We start from the raw sequence: 21,882 nt of genomic DNA, 5'->3' as shown, positions 1-21,882 counted from the left end.
AGCTCCACTCACTCCCCTACCAATCAACCCTTAGAGACGTCTCATATCTCAATGAATTCAAACAGTTTTCAGCAATTGTCAAATGACATAAAGGATATGAAATCAGGTTTTGAGGGTATGAGGTTGGGTATTGACAAGCTTGTAGCACTTCTTGGTGAGAAAATGTTGCCTACAGCTGGTCTTAATATCCCACACCCGCATAGGGCTGAAGAACCACCTAAACCACTTAATCCTAAGGTGGTAGGTCAATTTGAAGTTGGAGAATCATCTAAAGCTAAGGATTTTGTTCATCCCACTTCACTTCAGCCACAATTCCATCAACAAAAGGGTCACTTTCAGCCACATGGGCAGGATTTTCAAGAAAGAGTGCAAACAAATTCAAAGCATGATGAAGACATCCATGGATGCAACTCTTTCTACAAGCAATTTTACCCTCAAGCAAATGTTGGTGGTTATGAGCAAGTCCATATTAATTCAACCCCAAACTCTTATGGGCAGCCACATGGACATGTGAATTCAGCCCCAAATGCTTTTGGACAGCCACAACAAAATTTCTCTCCTCAAGTGCAGGCCAATAGGCCAAGTCCCATGTCAAATCATGGTTGGAATCAGCAAAATAATGGGCAGCAACCACCTTTCAATTCACCAATGCATGGACAACCCCCCAATGTGAGCAATACATACTTTCATCCTCAAGGACATGGTTTCCAGCCACAAAGTCATGGTATGCATTATGGACAGCAAACTCCTTATGCACAAGGGCATGGAAATAATGAATATCCTAGGCAAGGACCTTTTGGCAATTCTTTTGGGCCACAAAACCATAGTGGGCAGCAGCACCCTAATGGACAACCTCCTCAATACGAGAGAGAGTACAAGGAGAAAATAATTATCTCAAACTTCAAGGGAGAGAATCCTTCACCCACGGAGTTGGAGGAGTGGTTTGACAAGTTAGAGATGTATTTTTCTCTTTACCCAAGGCCCGAGAATGCCAAAGTAAAATTCGCAGCCCTTCATCTAGAAGGCTATGCTCACACTTGGTGGAGATATATGGCGAGGATGGGACATGACTTCTTGTCTTGGGATGCATTGAAAAATGCTATGATTGAAGTCTTTGTTTCCCCTATTGAAAAAGAGAGGTTAGAGAAAAAGTGGTATGCTCTTGAGCAACGTGGTCTCTCGGTTAGAGAGTACTCAAATCAGTTTTTGAACCTCTCGATGTATGTTCATGGGGTCTCCGATAGTGCCAAGTTGAATAAATACATATTTGGTTTGGAACCTATTCTTTCTTCTGAAGTTGGAGCCATGAATCCTACATCCCTACAAGCTGCCATTCAATTGGCTGAACGTTATGGGCAGAAATACAAGGGTTTTCAGCCAAAAACAGGGCATTCTTTTCAGCCTACGCAGTTCTCAAGGACATCAGGCCATTATGGGCATGCTAAAACTGATTTTCAGCATATTGGGAAGCCATCAAATACTTACAGCAATACCTACAGCAAGATACCCACTTTTCCTACTGTGTTTGGGTCAAAACAAAGCAGTAATTTCAGACCTAATGCTGAAAATAGATTTGATGGAAAGAGGACTGATATAAATGCCAAAACTTCAGTCCCTACTCAAGGCAAACATGTATCGAATGATAAGCTCAAAGATATGTATGCTAAAGGTCTATGCTACAAATGTGGAGAGAAATGGTCACCCGATCATAAGTCCAAATGCAAGGCCAAAAATATGAAGATTAGCATGATCATCGAGGATGATTCCGATGGTGAATCTATTGAAGGAAGCTTGGCTCAGCTTGATGTCACAACAACTCAAGAAGAGGCGCATGGAAATGAAGAGAATGTCCATGAAGAGTTCTATGATCCGATGGATGGGTTTCCTTTCGACCCGGGTGGTCATTATTTGGATGATTCATGGACTGATTTACATCCATCGCTATGTGCCATATCAAGTGATGCATGGAGTGGTTCAAGAGGGGATAATACCCTACGCCTTAAAGGTCAAATCAAGGGAAGGACCGCTCATATACTCATAGATACGGGAAGTACACATAGCTTCATTAATGCTAAGTCACTCAATGGGCTGAAATTGAATACGCATGAAATGCCTACATCACTCAAAATCCAAGTGGCAAATGGAAATTTTGAGATGAGCAATCAATGCTGTCCAAATGTACCTATCACCTTTTCTCCATTGTGCACTACATCAGTGAGTCTAATTGCATTAGAAATGGGTCCCATTGATATAATACTTGGCTGCAACTGGCTGAAATCTTTGGGCAGATTTACCATGGATCTCAACAACATGGAAATGGAGTTTAAATGGTGTGGACAACAAGTAACACTACATGGAGCTGAAAAGAAAAGAATGGAGATGATCAGTCCCAAGAAGGTTAAGAAAGAGATAAATGCAAAGGCATGTATGTTCACCATTCTTCTTTCCAAGATTGAAGAGGATCAGCCCTCTTCTCCTACCAACAATATGGACCCATGTCTTTGTAATTTGCTGAAAGAATATGATGATATTTTCCAGCCACCTATCTCTCTTCCTCCCAAAAGAGAAGTGGATCATCCCATTGACTTGCTGCCCAATACAAAGCCCATCAACAAACCACCATATCGCCTCTCCAAAGTGGAAAGAGAAGAGGTAGAACGCCAAGTCAAAGAGCTTTTGGAAATGGGTCTCATTAAGGCAAGCCAATCACCTTTTGCTTCTCCAGTCCTTCTTGTGAAGAAGAAAGATGGCTCCTTTCGAATGTGCATTGATTACCGCGATCTCAACAAGGTCACTATCAAGAATAGGTATCCCATACCTAGAATAGATGATCTCTTAGATGAATTGAAGGATGCCAAGGTGTTTTCAAAAATTGACTTGAGATCGGGATATCATCAAATACGCATGAAGGAAGGGGATGAATTCAAAACAGCCTTCAGGACGGAGAGGGGTCTTTATCAGTTTATGGTTATGCCTTTTGGGTTGTCAAATGCTCCAGCCACATTCCAGTCTCTCATGAATAAGATACTTCAGCCATTGCTCTTTAAAACAGTTTTGGTATTCTTTGATGACATTTTGATCTATAGCAAGAATAAAGAAGACCATTTGCAGCATGTAAAAGAGGTCTTTGACATATTGAGGATACACAAACTGTTTGCCAAGGCCACTAAATGTTCTTTTATGACAAAGGAAGTGGAGTACTTGGGTCATATAGTGGGAGAAGATGGAATCAAAGTGGATCCTAAGAAGGTTCAGTGCGTCAAAGAATGGCCTACACCAACCAATGCCACTTCATTAAGAGGGTTCCTTGGTTTGTCATCCTTTTACCGACGGTTTATGAAAAACTATGCTCATATTGCAGCTCCTCTTACCGATCGGCTGAAAAAGGAGGCCTTCTTTTGGGATGAGATCGCGGACAAGAGCTTTAATGAGCTGAAAGAATTGCTTGTTTCAGCACCCATACTTGTTTGCCCTGATTTCTCCAAGACTTTTACCATCTATGCAGATGCCAGTGGTAGAGGTTTGGGAGCAGTTTTGGTACAGGAGCATGGTGTCATTGCATTTGAGAGCAGAAAATTTGATGACAAAGAGAGAGAGATGCATGTTTATGAGCAGGAGATGCTTGCTATTTTACATGCAATCAAGAAATGGCACCACTACCTTTATGGGACACACTTCAAAGTCAAAAGCGATCATAGGGTCTTGAGATATTTTCTCTCGCAGCCCAATCTTTCTCCCAAGCAAAAGAGATGGTTGGCTACTTTGCAATCATATGATTTTGAAATATCATACATGGCTGGCAAGGATAATGTGGTGGCTGATGCGTTATCAAGAATGTGGGCATGCAGTCTATCTACTGTGTCTACCATCTATAAGGAGTGGATTGAAGACATTCAAGAGGAATATGTGCTTGATGAGCATGCTGCCCATATTTTACAGAAATTACAGCAAGGGTGTGATGCTGAATTTCCAAATTTTAAAGTGCATAATGGCCTCTTATGGTTTAAAGGTAAAGTGTACTTGATTCCCAGCAGTAAATTCAAGTTGAAGGTGCTTCAAGAGATGCATTCATCGCCAATGGCTGGTCACTTGGGCCTTTTCAAGACGTTTGATAGAGTTCATCAAAGTTTTTATTGGAAAGGTCTATGGAAAGATGTTAAAGAGTATGTATCTCAATGCTTGGAGTGTCAGCAAAATAAGGATTCCACTCTATTACCAGCTGGCTTACTTCAGCCTTTACCTATACCTACGGGCAAATGGACAGATATTTCCATGGACTTCATAACGGGATTGCCTACTACCAGTCATGGATGGAATAGTATCTATGTGGTAGTTGATAGATTGACCAAATCAGCCCACTTTATTCCAACTAAAGTCCAATATTCAGCAAGACAAGTCACCGAGCAATTTATGGAAGGTGTGTTCAAACTACATGGTATGCCTATGAGAATAGTATCAGACCGTGATTCGAAGTTTATGGGCAACTTTTGGAAAAGTCTATTCTCTTCTATGGGTACTTTCCTCACTCCTAGCACGGCCTATCACCCTCAGACTGATGGGCAAACGGAGAGAGTCAATCATTGGGTGGAAGTGTACCTTAGGCATTATTGTCATGACACACAAGCTTCATGGGATCGTTGGATCCACCTTGCTGAATTTTGCTATAATAACACGCATCACATGAGCATTGGGATGTCTCCGTTTGAAGCTCTTTATGGGTATAAAGTTCAACTTCCATCAGTTTTATTTCATGAAGACATCAACCCACAAGCAAAGGAAGAGTTGGAAAGAATGGAGTTGCTCATGAGGCAATGCAAGGACAACATAAGGAAAGCACAAGACGTAATGAAGGTCTATGCTGATGAGAAAAGAAGACATTTAGACTTCAAGGTTGGAGATTGGGTATTTCTCAAAGTGCCCAAGACGCATTATGCTTCACTAAAGGGTGGGAATAACAAGCTTGCTCATAGGTTTTATGGACCATATTTGATTCTAGACAAAATTGGAGAGCTTGCTTATAAACTTCAGCTACCATCCTCCACTAGAATACATGATGTATTCCATATTTCACAGCTGAAGAAGTATGTTGGGCCCGATGTACAAGTATTGGAAGAGTTACCACCATTGGATGAGGCAGGACTGATCATATATGAACCTGAAAGCATTATTGGAAAGAGAGAGAAAGTTCTCAGAAATCGTACTCTCATTGAGTATCTTATTAAGTGGAAGAATTTGCCCATTGAAGAGTCTTCTTGGCAACCATCCACTTATGTCAGTAACTTTCCTTGGCTATTACAGGATGATATATGATGCAGTATGCAGTGACTGTGCAGAGACAGCTTGCTGTATGAAATTTCTGCAGACAATAAAACTGTCCTGACTTCATCAAAATTTGATTCTGATGTTATGGGGTGATGCTTGGGAGTGTATACTTCGTTTCCACACCTCGTACGCCATATTTGGACCAATATATCAAAAGTTATGGCAGTTTTAGTGAATCAGCCCTGTTTGGACAGCAGCCAGTTTTCTCACAGTTTGGTATGCAAAAGGTCTTCTTTTCATGGACAGTGCTTTCTTATCATTTGGAAGATGAATGGGCATGATTACTATTATTCTTGACTTGGATATAGGCCCTTACTTCTTGGTTTTGAGGACAAAACCATCTTCAGGAAGGGATGGTTTGTCATGAAGGAAAAATTAAACATTAATATTTGCACCTTGGATTAATTCCAGCCTTTGTAAATTTAGCTTTAGCCTATATGTACATGTGTGAACAGCCCTTAAGTTTGGAAGAGGGTTAGAATAAAAGGGACTAGAGGCCAAAGGCAAGACATCTTTTGATCATTCAATAATCTTGGCTTTACCATTTTCTTGGAGTTAGCTTCTTTCTAGCCTATGAAGCACTCAGCCATGGCCGTCATGTATTCTTGAATCCCCAACCATTAATACATGATGAGGATGTCTTGGTGCAATACATTTGTTAATTCTTTGTTTTAGCTTAGTTAATTTTCAATTTCAGTTAGATTTCATTCCATGGTTGATTGCTTTCATTACATTGGTATCAGAGCCATAGCTTAGATCCTTGCAGAAGCCATTTTCAAGTACTAGATTCAGTTTCCTAGGCTAGAGAGAGCAAACCATAGTTAAAAATTTGAGTGACAGGACTTGACAGGACATGGAGGATTCAAACCGGAGTTACATGTGAAAGTCTGCTACAAACAGAGATGAAGATGGTGATTCTTGGCATTAATAATGGAAGAAATGGAGGGCTCCAGCCAAAATAGCAGGACGTGATCAAGATTTGAGCCAAAAATTGGGGTAAGTGTACAAACTAATGGTTACAGGACACTTTAACTGTGGTTACTTTTGAGAAGGAAGGGTTTCTTCTTCCCTTTCCTCATTCCTTCAAGCTGCCATACAAACTGCCATGGACATTTCTTCTCAGATCTTCTTCCCATGACCTCTAATCCTCAAATGGCTTATGCAAGAGTGTAGTATGGGTCTTAAGCTACCTATGGATTACCTACATGCCTCATCTCTACCACGTTTTCATCACGTGATGCAAGAGTATGTCCAGCAACAGTTTGCGCTGTTTTTACAGCCCCCTCCCCTTCGTGATCAGCAAACGTGAACTAATCTGAGCTTGTACTCTTCATGAGAGGATCAAATGGAGTGCAACTAAGAGTCTACATCATCTTCTACTTGATCTTTCACTCCTTTTGGAAGATGGGAGCTTTCTCAAACCCTGGGTATGGAGTTTTATGACAGTTTTGGACAGCACTCAAATTTCTCAGATTTCTTCATCAAGATCAAAGGGTTTTTGTTCTATCTTACTCTCTGAAGCTTCTACATACATCCTAGTACCAACATTGACTGATCTTGAAGCTTGAAGCTTTGTTGGAGCTTGGATATGGAGATTGCAAACTCTATGTATAACAGTTTGGGACAGCATTAAAGATTCCTGAAATTTTTTAAGCAATTCATGGGGCTTTTGTGGGCAAAGCATCTCTGAAGCTTCCTCAATCATTTCCCCTCAAGAATCCATCAACATTGGACCGACATTGAAGAGATTGAAGCCAATGGAGGTCTAGGTGTTCAATGGACAGCATGAAGCTTTTATGCCATTAAATTTTGGCATTCCCTCTCAAATTTCGGGATCTCTTGGACACATTGAAGCCCTCTCTATTACCTATTGCAACCTACTTCAAGTAGAGAAGGTAATTGGTCTTCATCAACCCTCATTTGGATCATTCATGGAGTCATGGAGCTTTCATGGGATCAATGGAGCTGAAGCTTATCAAGGAAGGGATTATCCTTGAATATTGAAGATCTCTTGGACTGATTTTAGTTGGATTATCAAGGTCAGCCCACCTATGTCAAGCATTATGGATTGAAGGTCATTCCATCAACAATGCTCTTCTCCAATCAATCAAATGAGGTACTCTAATCACTCTTAATTTCTCTTTACATCCAATTGTTGCTGATCTCATTTCCAATTGCTGAAGAGAAATAAGAGGATTAAATGAAGCTTTCATTCATAGCCCAATGCATTACATGAAGCCTATAGGTTATCTCAGTCATTGTCTTTACTAAACCTCTTCAATTTTACTGAAATGGCCATCTCTAAATGTCTCAAACTCTTCCATAATGAATGAGCATTACCCATCTATTTCCATTCACTGAAATCAGTAATTTCTTGAGCTTCATTACTCAATCTTTCATTGCCTAACCCTGACATGAAATTGATTGCCTATTTTGCCTCTTGATCATAAGAAAATCATTACCCAATTGGTAAGTGAGAAAAACTTTGTAAGCAGTGAGTCACTGCTGAGGTAAATACCTCTCCACTTCTCATTTACATTTCAGCCTTTTCAATTTCAATCTTGCATATCATGAAAAAAGGGCAAATGAAAGGCAATTGTATTTCCTTCCTATTCCATGCATATCATACTGATTTTTAAAGCTAGAATTCACTTGCCATGTACTTGCCCACGAGGAAAAGTGGATGCCGGGCGAGTCGGTAGGACAATAGTGAGGTGACCCTCCCCTACCGACGAGGACCCTGAAGGGGAGCGCAACCCGGCCCGAGAGGGAACTTTGCAAACCCCTCAGGTCTCGGATCCCACGTATTTTCAAGTTTAGGTGCAGGTACAAATCTCAAAGGCATTTGAAATCAGCCTACAGCATGAGAATGGACAGTGGTTCTTATGATATTGGCAAATGTATGGTATGGCAAATGTATGAAGACATATGGCTACAGTAAAATGTATACATCCTATGGTAAAGACACTATGGTTCAGTCTGAAAGATTGGAACAGAGTATGTATACATACCCTCATTAAAGATTGCAGTCTACTTTGAGTCAGACAGCCATTTTACTGGTTACTGAGGTCATTTTCAGTATGGGCAGACGTATGAGACTCTCCTACAAGGTTATGAAGTGGATACATGCTGGGTATTGATGGTACAAGCCATTAATTGACTAGAACAGGGTATTCACTGCCTGCAGGAATTTTCAGACAGCAACAGAAAATCCCTTACAGAAATTTCTGTACTCATCCATTTTCTGCATTTGATAGATCATTGGATAGAGGGCTCTTCAAGCTTTGAACAGAGCCAGAGACCTCGTGATTTGGAGCTCTAGAAGTAAAGATAATCAAGTTTTTCTACTACAGAAATTCAGGACAGAAATCAACCCATGGCTAGAAATAAGAAGAGAGACCCTGTTTTGGATACTATCAATGAAGAATTGAGGGAATATCAGCAGGATAGGGATGAACATCAACATGAAAGGGGTGAACATCATGACACTTCTCAAGATGCCATTTATCGAATGCATTATGAGAACGATGAGGTCGATGCAAGCTCCACTCACTCCCCTACCAATCAACCCTTAGAGACGTCTCATATCTCAATGAATTCAAACAGTTTTCAGCAATTGTCAAATGACATAAAGGATATGAAATCAGGTTTTGAGGGTATGAGGTTGGGTATTGACAAGCTTGTAGCACTTCTTGGTGAGAAAATGTTGCCTACAGCTGGTCTTAATATCCCACACCCGCATAGGGCTGAAGAACCACCTAAACCACTTAATCCTAAGGTGGTAGGTCAATTTGAAGTTGGAGAATCATCTAAAGCTAAGGATTTTGTTCATCCCACTTCACTTCAGCCACAATTCCATCAACAAAAGGGTCACTTTCAGCCACATGGGCAGGATTTTCAAGAAAGAGTGCAAACAAATTCAAAGCATGATGAAGACATCCATGGATGCAACTCTTTCTACAAGCAATTTTACCCTCAAGCAAATGTTGGTGGTTATGAGCAAGTCCATATTAATTCAACCCCAAACTCTTATGGGCAGCCACATGGACATGTGAATTCAGCCCCAAATGCTTTTGGACAGCCACAACAAAATTTCTCTCCTCAAGTGCAGGCCAATAGGCCAAGTCCCATGTCAAATCATGGTTGGAATCAGCAAAATAATGGGCAGCAACCACCTTTCAATTCACCAATGCATGGACAACCCCCCAATGTGAGCAATACATACTTTCATCCTCAAGGACATGGTTTCCAGCCACAAAGTCATGGTATGCATTATGGACAGCAAACTCCTTATGCACAAGGGCATGGAAATAATGAATATCCTAGGCAAGGACCTTTTGGCAATTCTTTTGGGCCACAAAACCATAGTGGGCAGCAGCACCCTAATGGACAACCTCCTCAATACGAGAGAGAGTACAAGGAGAAAATAATTATCTCAAACTTCAAGGGAGAGAATCCTTCACCCACGGAGTTGGAGGAGTGGTTTGACAAGTTAGAGATGTATTTTTCTCTTTACCCAAGGCCCGAGAATGCCAAAGTAAAATTCGCAGCCCTTCATCTAGAAGGCTATGCTCACACTTGGTGGAGATATATGGCGAGGATGGGACATGACTTCTTGTCTTGGGATGCATTGAAAAATGCTATGATTGAAGTCTTTGTTTCCCCTATTGAAAAAGAGAGGTTAGAGAAAAAGTGGTATGCTCTTGAGCAACGTGGTCTCTCGGTTAGAGAGTACTCAAATCAGTTTTTGAACCTCTCGATGTATGTTCATGGGGTCTCCGATAGTGCCAAGTTGAATAAATACATATTTGGTTTGGAACCTATTCTTTCTTCTGAAGTTGGAGCCATGAATCCTACATCCCTACAAGCTGCCATTCAATTGGCTGAACGTTATGGGCAGAAATACAAGGGTTTTCAGCCAAAAACAGGGCATTCTTTTCAGCCTACGCAGTTCTCAAGGACATCAGGCCATTATGGGCATGCTAAAACTGATTTTCAGCATATTGGGAAGCCATCAAATACTTACAGCAATACCTACAACAAGATACCCACTTTTCCTACTGTGTTTGGGTCAAAACAAAGCAGTAATTTCAGACCTAATGCTGAAAATAGATTTGATGGAAAGAGGACTGATATAAATGCCAAAACTTCAGTCCCTACTCAAGGCAAACATGTATCGAATGATAAGCTCAAAGATATGTATGCTAAAGGTCTATGCTACAAATGTGGAGAGAAATGGTCACCCGATCATAAGTCCAAATGCAAGGCCAAAAATATGAAGATTAGCATGATCATCGAGGATGATTCCGATGGTGAATCTATTGAAGGAAGCTTGGCTCAGCTTGATGTCACAACAACTCAAGAAGAGGCGCATGGAAATGAAGAGAATGTCCATGAAGAGTTCTATGATCCGATGGATGGGTTTCCTTTCGACCCGGGTGGTCATTATTTGGATGATTCATGGACTGATTTACATCCATCGCTATGTGCCATATCAAGTGATGCATGGAGTGGTTCAAGAGGGGATAATACCCTACGCCTTAAAGGTCAAATCAAGGGAAGGACCGCTCATATACTCATAGATACGGGAAGTACACATAGCTTCATTAATGCTAAGTCACTCAATGGGCTGAAATTGAATACGCATGAAATGCCTACATCACTCAAAATCCAAGTGGCAAATGGAAATTTTGAGATGAGCAATCAATGCTGTCCAAATGTACCTATCACCTTTTCTCCATTGTGCACTACATCAGTGAGTCTAATTGCATTAGAAATGGGTCCCATTGATATAATACTTGGCTGCAACTGGCTGAAATCTTTGGGCAGATTTACCATGGATCTCAACAACATGGAAATGGAGTTTAAATGGTGTGGACAACAAGTAACACTACATGGAGCTGAAAAGAAAAGAATGGAGATGATCAGTCCCAAGAAGGTTAAGAAAGAGATAAATGCAAAGGCATGTATGTTCACCATTCTTCTTTCCAAGATTGAAGAGGATCAGCCCTCTTCTCCTACCAACAATATGGACCCATGTCTTTGTAATTTGCTGAAAGAATATGATGATATTTTCCAGCCACCTATCTCTCTTCCTCCCAAAAGAGAAGTGGATCATCCCATTGACTTGCTGCCCAATACAAAGCCCATCAACAAACCACCATATCGCCTCTCCAAAGTGGAAAGAGAAGAGGTAGAACGCCAAGTCAAAGAGCTTTTGGAAATGGGTCTCATTAAGGCAAGCCAATCACCTTTTGCTTCTCCAGTCCTTCTTGTGAAGAAGAAAGATGGCTCCTTTCGAATGTGCATTGATTACCGCGATCTCAACAAGGTCACTATCAAGAATAGGTATCCCATACCTAGAATAGATGATCTCTTAGATGAATTGAAGGATGCCAAGGTGTTTTCAAAAATTGACTTGAGATCGGGATATCATCAAATACGCATGAAGGAAGGGGATGAATTCAAAACAGCCTTCAGGACGGAGAGGGGTCTTTATCAGTTTATGGTTATGCCTTTTGGGTTGTCAAATGCTCCAGCCACATTCCAGTCTCTCATGAATAAGATACTTCAGCCATTGCTCTTTAAAACAGTTTTGGTATTCTTTGATGACATTTTGATCTATAGCAAGAATAAAGAAGACCATTTGCAGCATGTAAAAGAGGTCTTTGACATATTGAGGATACACAAACTATTTGCCAAGGCCACTAAATGTTCTTTTATGACAAAGGAAGTGGAGTACTTGGGTCATATAGTGGGAGAAGATGGAATCAAAGTGGATCCTAAGAAGGTTCAGTGCGTCAAAGAATGGCCTACACCAACCAATGCCACTTCATTAAGAGGGTTCCTTGGTTTGTCATCCTTTTACCGACGGTTTATGAAAAACTATGCTCATATTGCAGCTCCTCTTACCGATCGGCTGAAAAAGGAGGCCTTCTTTTGGGATGAGATCGCGGACAAGAGCTTTAATGAGCTGAAAGAATTGCTTGTTTCAGCACCCATACTAGTTTGCCCTGATTTCTCCAAGACTTTTACCATCTATGCAGATGCCAGTGGTAGAGGTTTGGGAGCAGTTTTGGTACAGGAGCATGGTGTCATTGCATTTGAGAGCAGAAAATTTGATGACAAAGAGAGAGAGATGCATGTTTATGAGCAGGAGATGCTTGCTATTTTACATGCAATCAAGAAATGGCACCACTACCTTTATGGGACACACTTCAAAGTCAAAAGCGATCATAGGGTCTTGAGATATTTTCTCTCGCAGCCCAATCTTTCTCCCAAGCAAAAGAGATGGTTGGCTACTTTGCAATCATATGATTTTGAAATATCATACATGGCTGGCAAGGATAATGTGGTGGCTGATGCGTTATCAAGAATGTGGGCATGCAGTCTATCTACTGTGTCTACCATCTATAAGGAGTGGATTGAAGACATTCAAGAGGAATATGTGCTTGATGAGCATGCTGCCCATATTTTACAGAAATTACAGCAAGGGTGTGATGCTGAATTTCCAAATTTTAAAGTGCATAATGGCCTCTTATGGTTTAAAGGTAAAGTGTACTTGATTCCCAGCAGTAAATTCAAGTTGAAGGTGCTTCAAGAGATGCATTCATCGCCAATGGCTGGTCACTTGGGCCTTTTCAAGACGTTTGATAGAGTTCATCAAAGTTTTTATTGGAAAGGTCTATGGAAAGATGTTAAAGAGTATGTATCTCAATGCTTGGAGTGTCAGCAAAATAAGGATTCCACTCTATTACCAGCTGGCTTACTTCAGCCTTTACCTATACCTACGGGCAAATGGACAGATATTTCCATGGACTTCATAACGGGATTGCCTACTACCAGTCATGGATGGAATAGTATCTATGTGGTAGTTGATAGATTGACCAAATCAGCCCACTTTATTCCAACTAAAGTCCAATATTCAGCAAGACAAGTCGCCGAGCAATTTATGGAAGGTGTGTTCAAACTACATGGTATGCCTATGAGAATAGTATCAGACCGTGATTCGAAGTTTATGGGCAACTTTTGGAAAAGTCTATTCTCTTCTATGGGTACTTTCCTCACTCCTAGCACGGCCTATCACCCTCAGACTGATGGGCAAACGGAGAGAGTCAATCATTGGGTGGAAGTGTACCTTAGGCATTATTGTCATGACACACAAGCTTCATGGGATCGTTGGATCCACCTTGCTGAATTTTGCTATAATAACACGCATCACATGAGCATTGGGATGTCTCCGTTTGAAGCTCTTTATGGGTATAAAGTTCAACTTCCATCAGTTTTATTTCATGAAGACATCAACCCACAAGCAAAGGAAGAGTTGGAAAGAATGGAGTTGCTCATGAGGCAATGCAAGGACAGCATAAGGAAAGCACAAGACGTAATGAAGGTCTATGCTGATGAGAAAAGAAGACATTTAGACTTCAAGGTTGGAGATTGGGTATTTCTCAAAGTGCCCAAGACGCATTATGCTTCACTAAAGGGTGGGAATAACAAGCTTGCTCATAGGTTTTATGGACCATATTTGATTCTAGACAAAATTGGAGAGCTTGCTTATAAACTTCAGCTACCATCCTCCACTAGAATACATGATGTATTCCATATTTCACAGCTGAAGAAGTATGTTGGGCCCGATGTACAAGTATTGGAAGAGTTACCACCATTGGATGAGGCAGGACTGATCATATATGAACCTGAAAGCATTATTGGAAAGAGAGAGAAAGTTCTCAGAAATCGTACTCTCATTGAGTATCTTATTAAGTGGAAGAATTTGCCCATTGAAGAGTCTTCTTGGCAACCATCCACTTATGTCAGTAACTTTCCTTGGCTATTACAGGATGATATATGATGCAGTATGCAGTGACTGTGCAGAGACAGCTTGCTGTATGAAATTTCTGCAGACAATAAAACTGTCCTGACTTCATCAAAATTTGATTCTGATGTTATGGGGTGATGCTTGGGAGTGTATACTTCGTTTCCACACCTCGTACGCCATATTTGGACCAATATATCAAAAGTTATGGCAGTTTTAGTGAATCAGCCCTGTTTGGACAGCAGCCAGTTTTCTCACAGTTTGGTATGCAAAAGGTCTTCTTTTCATGGACAGTGCTTTCTTATCATTTGGAAGATGAATGGGCATGATTACTATTATTCTTGACTTGGATATAGGCCCTTACTTCTTGGTTTTGAGGACAAAACCATCTTCAGGAAGGGATGGTTTGTCATGAAGGAAAAATACAACATTAATATTTGCACCTTGGATTAATTCCAGCCTTTGTAAATTTAGCTTTAGCCTATATGTACATGTGTGAATAGCCCTTAAGTTTGGAAGAGGGTTAGAATAAAAGGGACTAGAGGCCAAAGGCAAGACATCTTTTGATCATTCAATAATCTTGGCTTTACCATTTTCTTGGAGTTAGCTTCTTTCTAGCCTATGAAGCACTCAGCCATGGCCGTCATGTATTCTTGAATCCCCAACCATTAATACATGATGAGGATGTCTTGGTGCAATACATTTGTTAATTCTTTGTTGTAGCTTAGTTAATTTTCAATTTCAGTTAGATTTCATTCCATGGTTGATTGCTTTCATTACATATTTCTTCACTTTTAAATCATGTAACCACTTCATCTGACATTTAGCTACTTCCTGGTGCAACAACAGACTTTGCAATGTAACCACTTTTAAATCATGTAACCACTTCATCTGACATTTAGCTACTTCTTGGTGCAACAACAGACTTTACAACAGACTTCACTTTTAAATCATGTAACCACTTCATCTGACATTCAAGTGGGCAAGAGTTGTAAAACGCTCCAATAAAAGGGCATCCTCATCACCCAAAGAATGATTGATTCCGAATCCTATGGTTGATAACTCAATTTCTAAGGGCAAGACACACTCCTCTCCATAAACTAATTTGAATGGGGTGTGGCCAGTGGCTCATTTAAATGTTGTATTGTATGCCCATACTGCCACATATAATTTCTTATCTCAGTCTCGTTTCTTTTCGGAGACTATCTTGGACAGGATACCCACAAGTTGCTTATTGGTACTTTCAACTTGTCCATTTGCTTGTGACTTATAAGGAGTCATCTTATTATGCTTAATTTTCCATGCTTCAGTCAAGCTTTTAATCACCTTGTTTAAAAATTGAGTTCCACAGTCTAATACTATTTCCTTTGGCAAACTGAAATGGCAAATGATCTGCTCAAGTAGGAAACTGGCAGTCTCTTTTGCATTATCCTGCCTCATCATCCATGCCTTTGACCGCTTTGTAAAGGAATCTGTTGCTACTATAATGTATCTCTTCTGAGTAGTAGATGACGAGGTAATAGGACTCACAAAGTGGATGCCCCACTTCTCAAATGGAAGGATAGCCATAATAGGCATAAGTGGGTGCTTCCTATTCTCTCTACTGTCATGTCTTTGATATGCATCACACCACTTAACATACTCAAATGAATCTTGGAAGATGGACGGCCACCAATATCCAGCTCTTAAGGCCTTCTATGCCGTCAACTACCCAGCAAAGTGCCCTCCACAAGCGGAGTCATAGCACTCCTCTAGGATAAACGGAACCTCATTAGGCATCAAACATTGGTGATAGATATCATCAACACCCTGCCAATATAGTGTTCCTGCGATCAAGGAAAATTTCAATGCCTGATGTGTAATTTTCCTCTTCTTGGATTTTGATAGAGCAGCTCCAGTCTCTCATGTAGATAGATAATGCATTATAGCAACATAATAGGAGGGAATAGACACCCTATCAATCTTAAACAGTGCTTCCATGTGAACTTCCTTTAGCCAAGACCTCCTTTGGCTCTCCGAAATCCACATGACGCCCTGTAGCTTTGGTGGCTTGCTCTTGATCTCATAATCAAACTCCTGCAAAGTGATTAACCACTTTGCTAAACGATCAAGCGGCTGTAACTTGTTCAACAACAATCAAAGCCCTTCTGCCTTCGTATAAAAGACCACCTTCTCATAAAGAATATAGTGCCTGAACAGTTCGCTTATTTAGCTCTCTAAAGTCTACACAAAGCCAAATTTGATTATTTTTCTTCTTCTTGATCGCAATTGGTGAACACCATTCAGTATGCTGAACATGGAAAATAAAACACGCTTTTCGCAACTTTTGTAGCTCCTTGAACAGCTCGTCCCTAAGTTCAAAAGGCATGTGCCTTACTTTTTCACGTACGGTCCGACTTCCTTTAGCGAAATGGTATGCACAACTAGGCTGGGAGGAATGCATCTAGCTTTGTCATAGCTCTAAGCAAAGATATCCCGGAACTCCTGAATTAGGGACACATAGTCCTCTCCTTCTTTCGAACTGAGCATGGATCCTAATTTGATTGGCCGTGAATCATTTGGCGTACCAAGGTCCAGCTCAATAACGTCCACATCTCTTATTCGACCTTGGGGCTCTATCGACTCATTCAATATTATTTGATAAATGTCATCTATAGTGGATCCTTCTTTAGATTCATCGCTCGATGATGTCTCACTACTAGATGGATCATCTACTATTTCTAGTTCAATAGAGGATAAAGGATCTCTCTCACTCTGAGGAGACTCAGGGTAAGCATCCACTATTACATGATTGGCACCTCTACGTAGAATCACTCGACTAGTGGGTATATCAACTTGACAGTCTGTTGGTAAAATCCATGGCCTACCTAGCAAAACTCGATAGCTAGGATGTCCTACAAATCTTATCACCCTAAAGTCCAGATAGCATTCCATGCTTGCAACGGTAACATGAACTTTAGTGATGCAACCTTCTAGTTGCCTTACACTATCATCAGCCATCCTAAGAAGTGTGGAGCCGTTTTTTTGAATTTCTAGACCTAGCCTCTCCATTAAGTCTGAACTCATGATATTGATGGAGGATTCGGTGTCCACGATAGCATGCTCCACTAGTATTCCATCCACATATGCTAGAACCCTGGGACAATGCTTTTCAGCATGATCGAACCAATCTTCTCCCACTCTTGCTATGCCCAAAGGTTCTATAATATACTCAACACACAGGATTTTCTTGAATTCCTTGCGTACTCTTGGAGACAATTTAATCAATTGCAGGAGATTCACGTCTGGTTTAACTTCGCAAAGAGAACTTGCTAAATCAAAGTCATGGTAGTTAGCCAAAGTTCTCTTCTCTTGCCAAACCAATCTCTCCTTTGGTCTTTGGATCGGCTTTGGTACCTCTTTTTTAACTTTTTTCTTCTTTCTTGGCAATTATTTATCCTTCTTGGGATCGACTTTACTATCAACAGGCCTTAGAGGTCCACCTTCCATATCAAGATTTAGGACTTGCTTTCCCTTAGCATCTTGCTTAGGGTTTTTCTCGATAGGTTTTACAGTTCCTTTGTCACCCTCTCTAGTCTTTTGATCTCTTGTTATGGCTCATAGATTAGAAGTTTCAACATCATTGATACGTACAGCCTCAATAAGGCTGACTCCGTTGCCATGAGGCAATTCCTCTACAGTAGCCTTTCCTCTTTCCAGTATTTGCCTTGGTCCACCATCTTGCTGGAGATTATTCCCTTATGCACGATGATTAATTGGACCTGGATGTTTACTTCCTTGTTGGAGAGAAGTGATCTTACTCCAACAGGTAGCAGCTAAGTGGCCAGACTTTCCACAAATATCACATTTGACATTTCGACAATTCCTAGGGAAATGTTGGCTACCACACCACTTAGAGCTGAATCTTGAGGGGGCACCCTCTTTAGGGCATCGACTCCCTATCAAATTCTATTGCTTCTTAAGGAAATTAACATCCACAACTATTTGTCTATACTTTTTGGTAATCATGTTAGTATAGTGCTTCATCATATTCTTAACTTCACCAAGGACATTTGAGGCACTTGACTCATAGCCTTGATCATCTATCTATCGTCCCATTGGCCTGCTAGCCACTTGATTAGGAATTGGCCGCTAACTTACTGGGACAACACTGGGGTTTGTTATTTGGCCTCCACCATTCAATGGGGCCATCTGACAAGCCATAGGTATAGTCACACTAGAAGGAGCTGGTAACATAGGTAAATTTGGCATGCTAGTTCCTCTTCCATTTGCATTTGGCATGGGGTTCCCTTGACTCCCATTGTTCGGTGCCAAACTATTTCCATTCCAATTTACCCTTGCCGCATAAGCCGCTTGCAAGTGTGACTCTAATTCTTCTTCTTGGGTAATAGCAATGTCAATGTCAGTCAAAGTGACACTACTCAGCTACACCTGGATGTTGAAATCTAATCCATGTAGGAAATATTGCAACTGTGCTATCAGTGGAATGGGAATACAAGTATCAAGTTATCAAAGAACTTGCTTTAGTTTCTTGGTATAGGCTTGGATATTCTCATTTGGCTCTTGGCATGTTACATTCAAGACACAAAACCAATATTGTCCACTCCTCTCAAAGGCAAAATCTTTATGGAAGGCCATGAAGAATTCGTCAATGCTAGTTATGGTTTCGGCTTCTAGACCTTGATACCATACTACTGCCCTTTCTTTTATTGTCATGTTGAAGAATATCATTAAGTATCCTTCGTCTTGGATTCAATAGTTGAACATGAGTTTTTGAAACTCATTAATATGGAGTTCTCCATTTTCTTTTTCTAAACCATGGAAGATAAGCAAAGGTCCTCCTAATGCCAGTAAATCTAGTGTCCCTGCTCGAATTGCAATGGGTTGTGCTATGGCTACAATTGGATTGACAATAGGAGTTTGTGTAGCTAAAACTACACCCCCACTTGAAATGGATTGATTGATTGGAAGAGGGGAAGTATTAGGACTTCCTCTTGCACTCAAAGGGCTGCTTGTGACACTTGGGTTATTAAAACCACTGCCGTTTATGCGTATCAGGTTGCTCCTTTGAAGAGAATAATGCCTTAGAATCTTAGACCGTTGTCTAGCCCTCTCAGCACGTTCCTCTTTTTGTATTTTGGCTTGATGGTTCTTCTTAAAGGACATAAACTGACTATTTGGTCCCTAGAGACCCTAGATTTGAAACCACCACTTGTTGGCAGCTCTTGACAAACATACCACCTATCGGGACTTAAAATGGGCATGACACTGGCTCTCTAGCACTAGCCGCAGACCTCAAAGACACACAAGATACCCCACACAGCCTCGCGGCCGGGAGCATCTAAGGTTCACCCACCACTAAACTCTAATATCGATTTTGTGTTTGTAATAGGACATAGTCCAACATTTACCTTCCCTTCTCCTCAGAGGGAGATCCCATAACATATAGATATAATACCTCGTATCACATACACAAGAGACAACCTCTCGGCTAGAACATCGTGGCCTCACTGCAGCTCTCACACATATCGAGGATTGGCCCCAAGATGCACTGCCTCAACATAAAGAACAAGAGTACAAGCTCCACTCTTTGATTTATGAACGATCCAAGAGTTGATATTTCCTCACTAAACTTATCCCAAGGAACCGCTCATCTAACCTACAGTAAGGCTTCCTCACACTCTCAGTGTTGGTCAATATTTGGCATACAGGTGCTATGCATCCAAGATTTTATACCATGTGGTATGCAAAATGCAAAAGTGTATGCCTATTGTGCACAACCATTTGATTTTAAAACAAATCAGCAAAGTGGAGTGTAAAATCAACCCTTCAATGATTTTCAATCTATTCATTGTTGCTGCATTGCTAGAGTCTGGCATTGAGTCACCTTGTGCTACTAGCCCCTTTAAACTTAAACTATTATTGTCTTATATGACGTGCACAACCAAAAGATAAGACTTTACTTCATTTTCAACACTTAAATGCTTCCACAACCCTTCTAGGTGTAGGGTTTTATTTTTTGTCATTTTTGATGTATAAAGTAATAAAAACCACACTAAAAAATATAAACAAGGGTGAATTGAGGCTATACCTCATGCCTCAACCTTGCCAAACATGCACACACATTATCCATATTTTTCCCTAAGCACAAAAATCCATTTTCCCCATTTTTGCTATTTTTCGTAATTTATTCATCAAGAAAATAGAGTATTTACTAGTTTTTCTGGTTTTCCTAATTATGAAAAGTGAGAATTACTCATTTACCATATTTCATTCCATATGCATCCTTTTTATCAAACTTGAAATGATAGAAACTCCATTTTCTTTGTAAAATATGTGTTTTTCGGGTTTTAGAAAATTATTTTCAGTATTATGGCATTATGTATACTGATTTTTCTGACATAGAATCATAAAAAATACAACAAACAAGATTCCTACCAATTTTCATCCAAAATGAACACCATTTGACCAATCAAACCTTTAAAAAAAAGCATTTTCCTTCATAAAAGAGAGTTACCGATTTTTTTCTTGTTGCGGGTTTTTAAAAATTAGGTTTGGGAAAGCCGATTACCCCACCATTAATGCTCATCCCATCTCCGATGATCCATCTTCAGCCCCATATTAGTTTGGAAGCAATCCAGTACCACACAATCATCAACTGGTGTTCTTCCACATGAATTGCCTCCTTAGGGGAGAGAGAGGGAGGAGAGATAAAGATTGGTTTTTGATCTTTTGATCTGGGCAGCCATTGACAAAGGCAAGAGTGGTAATGGGGAGCAAAAAACTTCAGTATCTTGCTGCCAAGATCAGATTATATGGGTACATTGAGGTGGGAGATGGCCTATATCCCCCCCTCTCCCCCATTTTCCTGTTGCATGCCATGGCACCCTCCCCTTCTTTTTTTCGTTTTAAAAAAATTGCCCCTCGCCCTCTCAATCACGTGAAAATTGGGGGTGGAGGACCCAAAGGTCAAACCCCCTTTACCTTACAAGCCCCTTTTACACTTAATATCTTTGGTCTTTGGCCTTGGGCACCCCCATTCGATTGTCCAGCCTCCGATTAATGCTCCGAAACTTTTTGCATGATGGACTCAAAGTTCCCTACTATGGGCCACTTCCAGAAGTCTCATCTGACATCTCGAGAAATTATGGAAACTACCCAACCGTCACTCAGTGGGTCTTTAAAGCACTTTTGGAACCCGTCTGCTTGTTGCTTAAAATCGACCCAATTGCCTATGCTGCCTTCGACGTAGTTTATTTTTCCCTTGAAATTCAATTTTTTTGGTAATTTTAAAGCACCTTTCGGAGGAAAAAATCTACCATTTAGGGAACATTGAGCATATCTTTGATGTAAATAAATTTAGATAAATTTCTAGTTGCATGGAGAAAATCAAAGAGCTTTTCATCATAGGTTTCCTCTAGATTCTCTTTCTCCTTTCCCTCTAAAGAAAACTTCCTTTTAATCATCCTAATTACTCACAAAACCAAATCTTGAAAACAACAAAGTAAATTTAGGGACACAATATACCAATCCACATTTGCTTACATCCAAAAGATTAAAGAAAGTTTGCTAGAAAAAATTAGTCAAACCCTTCATAGAATTTCTAACTACTTGATATTTTGTTAAAAACTCACTCTTGGCTTTAAAGTTTACCTCTTGATATATGGCATGCTCACTAACAAATTCTGAGCAAGGGTTCAACGTTATCTTCCTCCCTCTTAAACCAACAAACACATAACAATGTG

The sequence above is a fragment of the Lygodium microphyllum genome, chromosome 18, assembly GCF_053477565.2.
Source record: "Lygodium microphyllum isolate KBCC chromosome 18, Lygodium_microphyllum_v1.1.10, whole genome shotgun sequence".
Taxonomy (NCBI): Eukaryota; Viridiplantae; Streptophyta; class Polypodiopsida; order Schizaeales; family Lygodiaceae; genus Lygodium; species Lygodium microphyllum.
Note: the sequence above shows the minus strand (reverse complement) of the source record.